The sequence below is a fragment of the Amblyomma maculatum genome, chromosome 11, assembly GCF_055883805.1.
Source record: "Amblyomma maculatum isolate TAMU_Amacu chromosome 11, ASM5588380v1, whole genome shotgun sequence".
NCBI lineage: Eukaryota > Metazoa > Arthropoda > Arachnida > Ixodida > Ixodidae > Amblyomma > Amblyomma maculatum.
Genome location: NC_139354.1, coordinates 115,281,498 through 115,293,182, shown reverse-complemented (window position 1 = coordinate 115,293,182; position 11,685 = coordinate 115,281,498). Strand labels below are relative to the sequence as shown.

Below are 11,685 nucleotides of genomic sequence, written 5' to 3'. Positions count from 1 at the left end.
TTGCGATAACTGCAGACCTGTAGCAACCCTTTCTTGAATAGTCTCCATTTTTGAAGCAGCTGTTCACGCTCACATGGTAGCATTCTGTCAAAAATGGAGTTTATTAAGCTGCGTTGAATACGATTTTCGTGCAGGTCAGAGATGACTTTAATGTCATCGTTTGCTCGGAAATTGATGGAAACAATTCTGTACTAACACGTTTATGAACTTCAAGAAGTCGTTTGAAACAGTTATCAGCCTCTACAACGTAAATAGACAGGACCGGATAAAATGGAGGAAAATGGGAGAGGCCGTCACCCGCCAGTAGGTATAGTCCGGTCAATGATGATGATGACAATATAAAATAGACAACTTTGAGGTCAAAGAGCCGTACCGTACATTGTTTTTTACAGTTGTTTCACAAACCGGCAACAATGTGTAAATACTGAGGACTTTTGCAGTAAGTTAGTAGATATTAAATCTGATGCATTTCAAGCGTAGGTTCTATAGAGCTCGTTTTATATATATATATATATATATATATATATATATATACACATATATTACGGTGAAATAAGAAAGGGGATGTTTATTTACAGTGCTGTGGCAGCGGGACAAGGTGAAGCCTACTTAGCCCCCAGCATAGAGTTTGCCCCCCAGACACCAACACTTTTTCCTCCTCTTCTGCCACTCCAACAAAATCCTTCAACGTCGTCAGTAGCCTGAAATTTCCCCCCTACTCAGCCTAAGCCCTCTCGGCGTGTTCGTGAGTTGTGCGAGGCTGACACTGCTTCAAGCGAGCAACATGACATAGTTCGGTTTTGGCAGACCGACGACCCGATGCTGTCAGGCGGGCTATTGCATAAGTTAAATCGTTAAATCACTGATGTGTTTAACAATCACATATTGGCCGTCATAGTGGGTCAAGAGCTTTTGATGTAGGCCACGGCGTCGAATTGGACGCCACAGCCAGACTAAATCGCCTGTAGAGTACGTGACCCTTCGGTGACTGGCATCGTATCGTACTTTAGAACGTTCTTCTGAAGCACCAGACCATAATCGGGCGATTCTCCAAGCTTCTCCGGCGAGACAAAGGGTCTCAGCCAGGCAGGGATCTTCACGACTTGAGAAAGGCAGGATAGCATCCAGTTAGTAGCGTGGCGGTCTGGCATACAGCAGGAAGAATGGACTGTACCCAGTCGTCTCATGCGTGACGGTATTCCACTTACCATCCCGCCCTTGTTAAGTGCTCTTTCTTTCCGTCTTCGTAGGTTACATAGAAGTATGGAGGGGGCTGAGTGAGGAATGGCCGGCCGTGTATGAAGGTGTAGCGGCTACGTTACTCTGATCGAAAAAGGACAGGACGAGCGAGGCACTTACATCAAAAAGGGAAGCGAGCACCCGGATAGGATATAGAAATTGAATGGTGATTGCATTTCTCTTCAGGCGCCTTTGGGAGCATCCAAGATTCTGCAATGCTGCCTTCACATTGTGATGCCTTGATATTCCTGCTACCCGGGAAACTCGTTACCTGGAAAACGAGGCAAAATGACTTTGTATTACTCGTGAACAGTAGCAGTAGCAGGTCCCTATGTTCTTTGTTGGTTGTACTGCTTTCATAATAAAGCAGGCAGTAAAGAAATAAAAAGGAGGTGTATATCAGATGATTTTTCTACTTCCGGCCGCCGGTGTGAACGGGCCGAGAATCATGGGCTCCAACGAAACGGCGACAGCAGCCCTTGCCGGCCGCGGAAACTTGCTAGATGTGACAGATGATGAAAGGTGGTCATGAGTGATGAATACCAGAACATTGTACCGTGCTGCTAAGTGGACGCGTTTGCAACGCAGTTTTTATTCATGGTAACGTGCGAGTGCGACTGTTTAGGATCTAATATTTTCGTGACGCCCTGGCCAAGACTGGTACTTTTCCAGAAGTGACGGCATTGGGGGCATACCCATCAACCGCGTCTTGGCCCTTGATCCCCATTAGAGCGGTAGCCTTCTCGCTTTCAATAAACTCCAAGTAGAAGCTCGTCGATGCATCATTGTTGATCTAGAAGACAAGCAGGTTAGAATAAGACTGCATTTGATGCTGCATGGCGCGGCAGGCAAAGATATCAAATATGGCCTTCCAAGCTTTAGGTAAAATTATCGAGGTAACTCGAGAGCGCTTGCTACTTCAGGTTGTCCACAAGAAAGGGTCGACGGAAATAGCATGCAATTAAAGCTGAGCACAGGCATGGGAGTAGACGACGTCCTTCACAAATGCGCGTCCCGGGAGATGTAGCCTCATTGTTGTGCTTGGGGTAACATGCAGTGATTTGTCGCTGCCGCGGCGAGGGCCACGTCTCCAGGGAATGAAGATATAAAAATGTTTGCGATGCAGATGGTTCGTGCATGCTGACGCCGACAGCGTGCGTACCTACGCGGCGGCACGGAATACAGGGCAAGACAGGAGCCGTCATATCTGCTGATGGATATGGAAGGACGCTTAGATTGCTGCCAACGGTTCCGGAGGCGCGCAACGGGCGCAAGGGTACGCGCAACCGAAGAGGTTTTCGGAGCTTGTAAGATGAGATGACGAGGTGGCTGGAAGTCCGAAGTGTACAGTAGAGCCGCCAGTTGAGAATGTCGAGAAGTTGCAGAGAAGTCGTCGAAGGGAAACAGGAACTCTCCGCTGGACTAGAAGTCGATATTAATGGACAACATCGATTCAACGCGAATGGACAACACCAGCGCTTCCCTGTGTTCTGCCCGATGAATCTCACGCATGCGCAGACCGGCACAGACGGAGACAAGACGGCTGTTGCTCACAACGAGGAGCCGCTTAGAAAAGCAATTCAAGGACAGCGAAAAGCTTACAAGCCGCGACGGAAAGGAGATCTGCCGACAAATCGCCACAGCCAAAAAGTGACCGTTGCACAGGAGCAAACGGAGGTGTCTACCACATAGGCGTAGATTTGCACCATATATCTGGCTTTTTCTAAATTCTAAAATATAAGTTTACAGTGAACCCCGACGTTCATCAGATTTGTCCAAGTATTACTTATTTCTTGATAAGATTTCAAGCTCCATCACAAAATGTGTTCGCACTGACTAACATCTGTTGGAGAGTTTATTAGGAGATGGGGAAAATACTGTATTTGACAGGAGATCCCAAGCGAACGCGAGAAATGGCCAGTTAATGCTTTGAAATTGTTTTGAAGGGTACGACGCCGGTTTCCTTTGACCCCATATTTTGTGCATATTTTACATAGCTGGGTCCCCGCACTCTACTTCTTCAATCGTGGTGAATGTTTTGAAGCCGGTCATAGTTCATTAGGCGGCTCGTTCTGCAAACGTAGCCGCAATTATGACAGTACACACATGGTAATGGTACAAGTAATGGCAAAAGTAAAGGGCAAGTATCGCACACAGCGCTCGTAGTCGCGCCAGTTTGGGAGGCAATATATCCTGAATATGCCCTTGGTGACTCAGCTAAACATTTCTTAATATGCAGCCAGTTCGAAGGCGCATGACATCAGCGGGAAATATCAGCTGTGTCATATGCTGGTATCAAGTCTTGTAGTTTACTTGAATAGCGTTTTCAGAGCTCGTAAGGTCACTTTGCTTTAGTGGGGAGAATGGCCACTGCAGTTGGCCTTTTTATCCCTTTCCCGTACAACCACTGATAGCATGCTTACATTAACAGCCTACCTAGAATAGACAATTCAGTGTCAAACGAGATGCTTTGCTCTACGAACTAAAGCATGGAGCTAGATGGTTGGTCATGATCAAGCAACCTAACAAGTCGCGTAATTAGTAGAAAGGAGGACTGCACAGTGAAGAATTAACCCTTTGTACTGCATTGGGTGGCGGTATGTAATGACACTTCAAATATAAAACACCGTTTAAAATAAAATACACGACGCCTTTTCTCGTGTTCATGGAAGTAGAACACTCCGCTATGCACTGAATGCGCTAGTCTTGGATTGAAGGCAACACCGTTTTGCAAGACATATGTTCGAAGATGAAAAAATGATTTGTGGAGGTGCTGGGTATCGATCCCAGTACCTCTCGCATGCTAAGCGAGCGCTCTACCATCTGAGCTACACCCCCAGACACTCTTGGCATGGTAACGAGACCACGTCAATAGCGGGAAGTAGATTGGGTCGGGTAGTGGTATGTATTGACGCTTCGTATATGAAACACCGTATGAAATAAAATACATGAAGCCGACGATGAAAAACAAAAATATCCGTGGAGGTGCTGGGTATCGATCCCAGTACCTCTCGCATGCTAAACGAGCGCTCTACCATCTCAGCTACACCCCCAGACACTATCGGCATGGTAACGAGACCATGCCAAGAGCGGAATGCATACTGGGAAAAAAATGTAGGTCAAATGACTCCGACTGAAGAAGCTTGGATAAACTCGTTGTGACCGGTATCTTAAGTAGCGCTCGTACGAAATTTTATGAGTGTTTACTTTTTCGTTTTGAACTTATGACGATGAGAGTGAAAGTCGTGATCCGTAGAGAAAAGGCCCGGTAGAAAGGAGGAAGGTTAGATCATGAACCAAAAAAAGCAAATATACAAAAAGGAACCTAAAGGCACCCACCACAAGGTTGTTTAAGGCAGAGCTCTTTTATGTTACCAGTTGCTAAAGTTCCCACGGGGCTAATGTATAAAAATACGGAAGTTTTGAGTTCTCTAATTCTGGTGCTTACGAAGATGGCGCCACCTGCGGCCATTAAAAGAAACTGTGCCAAAGTGTAAAAGTTTCAGATTGTTGATAAATGCACAACCACTGTAAAAAGGAAATACGGAGGGGAGTAGTAGGACCTTTCTCTTTTAAAGAGTGATTTCCAGGAGGCAATAACAGCAGGAGCAGAAAGCTATTATAGGCCGTTTCTAGATGGCGCGCCAATCACAGGCACTCGAAAAGTGCATATTGAAAGTGGTCACTCGTTGAAGCCGAATCTCGAAATGTTTTATACTACTACTACTATCAACTGGCTTGGTAGCTGGCTTTAGCGTAATGGCTGCTTCCTGTACGTGAGGTGCGCACTGCCATGCAACTGATTATTCTTTCATTTTGAAGGTAGCGCGATTATTCTTCTCTCGTGATTTGTTAGGGTCTGGAGCATCTTCGCGCCGCGTTATGTGTCGCATGCGTATTTCTGTCTATTCGATGGACATAGGCGCCATTACGGATCGATATGGAAAATTTCGTCCTTTGGTAGACCATGTAAATACTATCTTAGAAGGACCTGGACTATTCGAGTGATGGCCTCCCATATTTCTTGGAGCGCGTTGTGAATGCTAAGCGACATGAGACCATATACTAATAAAATGACTTTGGGACGCCGAGTGTCACTGTGTACATTATCCGTATTACTGATTTTAGCTTTGCAATTTTTGACTGTGTGAGGCTGAAGCATGCAGTCCCGTAAATTATTCCCGATACAATGAAAGCTTACACCTGGCGAATTGCGTCCTTTTCTTTTTGAGCTTTTTGACGGTCGTGACGAAAAACTAATTCGTATATCCTCTTACACTCAGCAAAACATTCCCCTCCTCAAACCTCAATCATGTGGTTCCGGTTCCGCGAACGCACGCAACTAATGAGGGGAAATGGTGGCACCCCCGAGCTATCTTACACCGGGATTCCTGCTCAGACGGCGAAGCAGGGGAACATATCCCACAGTCCATAATCGCCTTTGCCGACCGATTACAAGCCTGCAGCCAGGCTAGACAGATATACCCCACACCTCGCAAAACGCTAAACAAAGCGGAAGAACATATCCTCCGTCGTCTACAAATAGACACTCTCGTCACACCACTTAAATGCTACCAATCCTACCCCTCACTCGACACAGTCCCCAAACTGTGGAGAAATAGCTACGGCCTTTCACATGTGGCGAGTATGCCAATTCTTTCCTGCTGTTGAGAAACCTCGCAAATCCAATTTGGAGCAGTAGGAAGCCATTTAGCGCAGCGAGGACTCCAACCAGCAACGAGGACTGGGTCGCAGGGGCGATGCTGCGGCGCAGGCCTCTGGCCTGCTAGACTGGGCGGACCACCAGGCTCCTACAATTTTCACGAATTAATAAAATGTTTATACATTCTATTTATCCCCACTGGTTTGATCCAAGAGTTCTGTTTTTTTTTACAATTGTAAACTAAAAATATTTTACACGAAAATATAATGCTAGTGTTTAATAAAAAACGCGTTAGAAAACTAGACGCTGGGGACAGGTGCAGATGATAAGAAAGCACATCCTTCACACTCTGCGCTTAGAACAAGTCAGAATAAAATAAAAACAGAAATCAGGGTAAATTGAGCAGAGAAAGCTTAATTGTTTTCTGAATTTCGTGAAACGGATAAAAATTGAGCATCATAATCCGCCGTATGCCACAGGTTATTTCCCATAGATTGTAGTGCTTTTTGCCCATATACTTGTTGGTCCATTTTTAGTAATGAAGAGATGTAGTTGGTAAATCATGACGTGCTGTAAGTGACTTTTTAAATCAAGGAAGCAATATTGTATTGCTAGGTCGTATATATTTAAGATAGCGAAAGTGGCATTAATGGATCCATATCATCTTATTGAGTAATCAGGTCGTATGAACTGAATATTTGTATTTTCAAATAGATCAGCGGAAAGTACGTATATCTAGTACATGTGGTGCAAATTAATTGGGGATTTAGAAAGTGCACGAAGACTTCATGAGGCTTTTAATGACTTGGCGGACGAGCTGATTCAAATCTAGATGTGTGCCTTTTACAATACCTAGGACTTCTCAAATAAGCGCATGCTGAATTCGCCTGTTGTCGTAAACCACATTCGAATGCTCAGAAACATTTATTCTTTCTGAGTATAGAGCAACAAAATGTTGATAAGATTTGGGCTATTTGCATTCTCTATGTACCGTTTATGTATATTTTGTATCTTTAAGTGCACTTTCTTATTTAAGGCTAATAGTAGTGTCCTTTATACAATTACACGTTTTGTTTGTCTCTTTAACACATATGGTACGGAGACAATTATTTGTTACCAAACGGTCGGTAATTGTAGCACTAAGATCAGCTACATTGTTGCGTCAACAAGGCACGTGCAGCCTTAACTCGTATAGCGGGGAACATACAAGAGATTTGATTTTCGCTGAAAACATAATATTAAAATTCCCTATAACGTTAACAGATGCACTCTCATTAAAAAGAACTTAGCATGCGGTAAATATCAACACAAAAATCTGGACTGCGTTTCCTAAGGTAACCGATTAGTGCTTTTTCTGCTCCGTGGATCGTCTAGTGTTCGCGCACATGAGTTATCTTCAGAAACTCACAAACCAACATGCCCCAACCGAAATTTCATCTTAATTTTGTTAGAGTATTGCTATGGTCCAGTTTAACATACCGGAGTGAGGCACGGCTTTTGAGTGACGGCGTAGTGGCGAGATCAGGAATAATGTAGGCTGCTGCAATATCGCACAATACACGCGTGTTTATTTGTTTCACCTGATTAGTAACGCAGCAACCGCTAGTTGGGAGCCCAATGCAATTGCAATTGTGCAGGCAATCGAAGATTCCACATTGTCAAATAAAGGCAGATGCAGCCTAACTTTAGTAGGCGATTAAGGACGCATTACGCTGCACTATATCGTTTATAAACACTTTGTCATGCCATTGCCTTAAGACCATTGAAGTTTGTTCCTTTCCGTAGAAAAGTCTGACCACAAAGCAACTTTAGTAAAAACATTACAATCGGTTTGTGCACGTTGTGCATTCTCATTGAAGCATGTACGTTTCCATGTTGCTAAAGGCGCATAACGTTAATATTATACGCACCATTTCTTGCTGTCTATATCAATCTATCTAAGGGCGTGGCTTCCATTGTAAAAGAGCTTGCCGTAAAGATTCTCCATTCGGTGCCTTTCATGGCTCTTTCCTCTTGCGAAATGTTGCATGAAAATGAATTAGAGCTGTATAAAGTCTGTGTTCCTTTACACTTTTTTAGACTTTATCTGAAGACTGTATGAAGGCATCTAGGGAAAATTGGAAATGTTGCTACTGCTTTTGTAGATTTTAATAGATTGCTTGGGACGTATTACAGCGTACCTTAAGAAGAAGCTCCCTCTTACATTACAAGGTACAAGGTTCGCGTGTGTTCACGACCATGTAGTACCATACTATGCCATATATTTTTGTTGGGACTGCGCTGTGTATGGCTCAGTGCTATGGAATATTCACAATGTGGCACAGGAGCGAGATCACTGTATGAACACTTTGTTGAGAAAATTGTAAAAATCCACGATGTTTTCAAAGATGCAAACTCTGGTGCTGAAACAGTGCTGGCGTTTAGGAAACTAACACAAATGAAATGACTCCATTTTTCAGGGCCGCCAAATGGCCTGGGGAACTTGTAAATACATATTGTCACCGTCAAACAGCCAGGGCAGTCAAAGTAAGTTCACCCAGAAGGTAGGCTTAATCAGTGAACGCACGTCGGCAAGGCAGCCGGGAGCTCGAGAAAGGAAGACGATGAACGCCGGGGTGACTAGCATGGCTAAGGCCAGCTAATACTTCCGGTAAAGCAGTCCGGCCGCATTACAGCGCCACAAGATTGATTAAAAATGCGGCAATATGTACTGTATATTTTGTAATTATGTACGTTTAGCAGCAGAGACGATCACGCAGCCCAAACCGCCTGGTTTTAACCCATGTTGCGTATTTGTCGCGTAATATTCTGTGTGTGTGTGTGTGTGTGCGTGTGTGTGTGTGTGTGTGTGTGTGTGTGTGTGTGTGTGTGTGTGTGTGTGTGTGTGTGTGCGCGTGTGTGTGTGATGTTCTATATGGGTAAAATCTGATAATAAATTAGGCAATAAAGATAAAAGAGAAAAGCGCCGTGGCAAAGTTGGTTATAGCGCCTGTTTAGTAAACAGGAGATCGTGAGTTCGAATCTCGCCGCTGCCTTATTGTTTTTGCTTTTTCCCCTTGCCGCTCGTTTTTGCGCAGCTTTGTCGGACTGGCCGTAAAAAAAAAAGAGAACGAATGACTGCTACGGACTACACGGATGACGAACACGCCATCCGTGTAGCCTTCTTCACATTTTTTTGTGTCGTCCAATAGGGTAAGAGACTTCACTCCTTTATTATTTTATTCCAATTATAACCTGTTCCTGCTCGACTAACTCCATCCGCATTTCTCTGTGCTTAAGCTCCACCTGAACAACGTTGTCGTTGGCAGTATATGGAGGTGATATGGAGAGCAGTGCACCTATAGCTAGAATGTGTTGCAGGGGGATGCCGTAGCGCTTTCCTCCATTCATCTTTTATATGTGAGTCAATGCCATGGTTGTGCAGCATTGCTCTGCTGAGAACCGTTCTGCTGAGTGGATGCAGGTGTACCAGTACGACATTGTCACGTACCGACATTCTCCCAGCGACACTGTCCGCGTCCGCAATCAACGTTTGTCCCGAAACACCTTTTAGCATAGGGCAACTGTGCATTCACTATTTATACTTAACATAAACTAAGAACACCGCTTATGAAGTACGGAAAAATTTTGAAGTAAAATTCTAATGTTCATTTCAATAAATAGAACCTCAGAACACTTATTTAATGAGTGCAGAAGGTTGCTTTTCCTTTTTTATTGCATAACAATATATAGTAAGCTGCAGGATATGTTTCGATTTTTTCAGAATTTTCGAACTAAAATGACAAACTGGGTATCGTAAAGAGCGAAGACATGTGAACACAAATCTAAAAAATGCGAAATATTCTCGCCGCAAGGGAGGAGCGGGAACACTGAGATGGGCGAGGGAGGATTTGTAATGTTCTAGTTCAGTTCAGTTCAATTCAGTCGTTCAGTCGTGTCCGACTTTCGTGACCCTATAGATCATGTCACGCCACGCTTTCCGGTCTCTCACTATCTTCCTAACATCACATAACTTCATCTGCAGCGCCTCGAGGATGCCATTTAACCATCGCGTTCGCTGCCTACTCCTTCTCCGGTGACCCTCAACCATTCCCCACATCAAATCTTTCTCCAGCGACTCCTCTCTTCTCATCAGATGACCAAAGTAGCTGAGCTTTAACTTTAGAATTTGACCCTCCAATGAGCAGTCAGGGTTTATGGTCGACAATATCGACTGATTTGATCTTCTGGCAGTCCAAGGAACTCTCAAGAGTCTCCGCCAGCACCAGAATTCAACCGCGTCAATTCTTAGGCGGTCAGCCTTCTTCACAGTCCAACTCTCACATCCATACATCACAGCTGGAAAGACCATAGCATGAGTTATACGGATCTTGGTTGGCAGACTAATGTCTCTGCTCTTTACTAGGCAGTCAAGGCTAACCATGGCTCTCTTTCCCAGAAGCAGGCGTCTCCTAATTTAATCGCTGCAGTCTCCTTCCGGGGTAATCTTGGAATCCAAGAAGAGAAAATCTGTCACAGCTTCCACTTCTTGTCCCTTGATGCTCCAGGACTTGATAGGGCAAGACGCCATGATCTTTGTTTTTTTAATGTTCAGTTTAAGCCCAAACTTCTCACTATCTTCTTGTAGGCGCATCAGAAGTCTCTTGAGTTCCGCTTCACTTTCTGCCATTAAAGTGGTATTATCCGCATATCTAAGGTTGTTGATACGTTTTCCAGTACTTATTATTTATTTGGCCTGTGCAAAATTGCACAATGCATTAGATCTTCTTGCGAGATGTTTTTAAATAGTAAAAGAGAAGGAGTCAGAACTGTCAGAGCTGTCAGGGAACACAAAGGTTCTCTAATGGTCTGTGTTGAGTTCGAAGTCGACGAAATTAATTCAACTGCTTTAATTACCGAATACTTCAAATTAATCTTTGGAAAAGGGCTAAATGTTTTCTAATATCGTCGCTACCACTTCAACTGGCGAAATGTAGATTTACCTGAAACACCAAAAATGAACTTGCTTCTGGCAATAATCGTTCGCCTTATCTTCGGTCAAGCTACTCTCCCTGCGTGTCAGAGATAATAGAATATACACAATATCCACAATATACACAATTGCGGCAAATCAGCATAATACAGTGATTTTTGCCGCGAACGGCTATATACATTTGTCACTTAGACAACCGTGTCTAATGGACTTTCATTACCACAAGTTCGCCCATCAGACTGAAGACCTCCTCCGCATTGTCTTGCTGCTTCAAAATTTCTTTTAGTTTATACACTTGTTCAATAAAATAATCACATACAGATCATGCATCGACATCACAGTGTCTATAAGCCGTCCTACTCCTCCAAATACTGTGAAGGCCCAATAGCATGATGAGGTCATACTGAAAATCATCATTAACAGTTGTCAAGTACCGAATTCCACGTGGCGTCAATGGCAGGTCTTTTTTAAGTGTCCTTTGTAATACATCCCAGTAAAACACCGCATCCCAACAATCCAGGAACACGTGCTCAACTGTTTCAGGTTTCCTACATAGTAGACAGTTCAGCCCCAAGGTACAAAAAGGCCCTTTTCTTCTATCCATGTTTTGACTGGGAGAGTTCCTGTATGCAATTTAAAAAAGAATGTTTTTACGCCAGGTGCAACAGTCCTGTTTTTAACTCGTTTGCTTTTACTGATGTATTTGTACCAATTCATGCAATAAAGAAAAAAAACATTTGTCACTTAGAGGGCTGCTGAAGTAACATAAAGATTAAACGTCTTGAAACATTTTAGTCGAAAAAAATTGAGC

The 11,685-nt window shown here is 43.8% G+C and overlaps 1 non-coding gene across 1 annotated transcript; it reads right to left on the bottom strand.

Moving 5' to 3' along the window:
• Nucleotides 1-4,004: 4,004 nt before the first annotated feature.
• On the bottom strand, nt 4,005-4,077 carry TRNAA-AGC (transfer RNA alanine (anticodon AGC)). Its single transcript has one exon. It is a non-coding gene; the product is annotated as a tRNA-Ala (tRNA).
• Between the last annotated feature and the right edge of the window lie 7,608 nt (nt 4,078-11,685).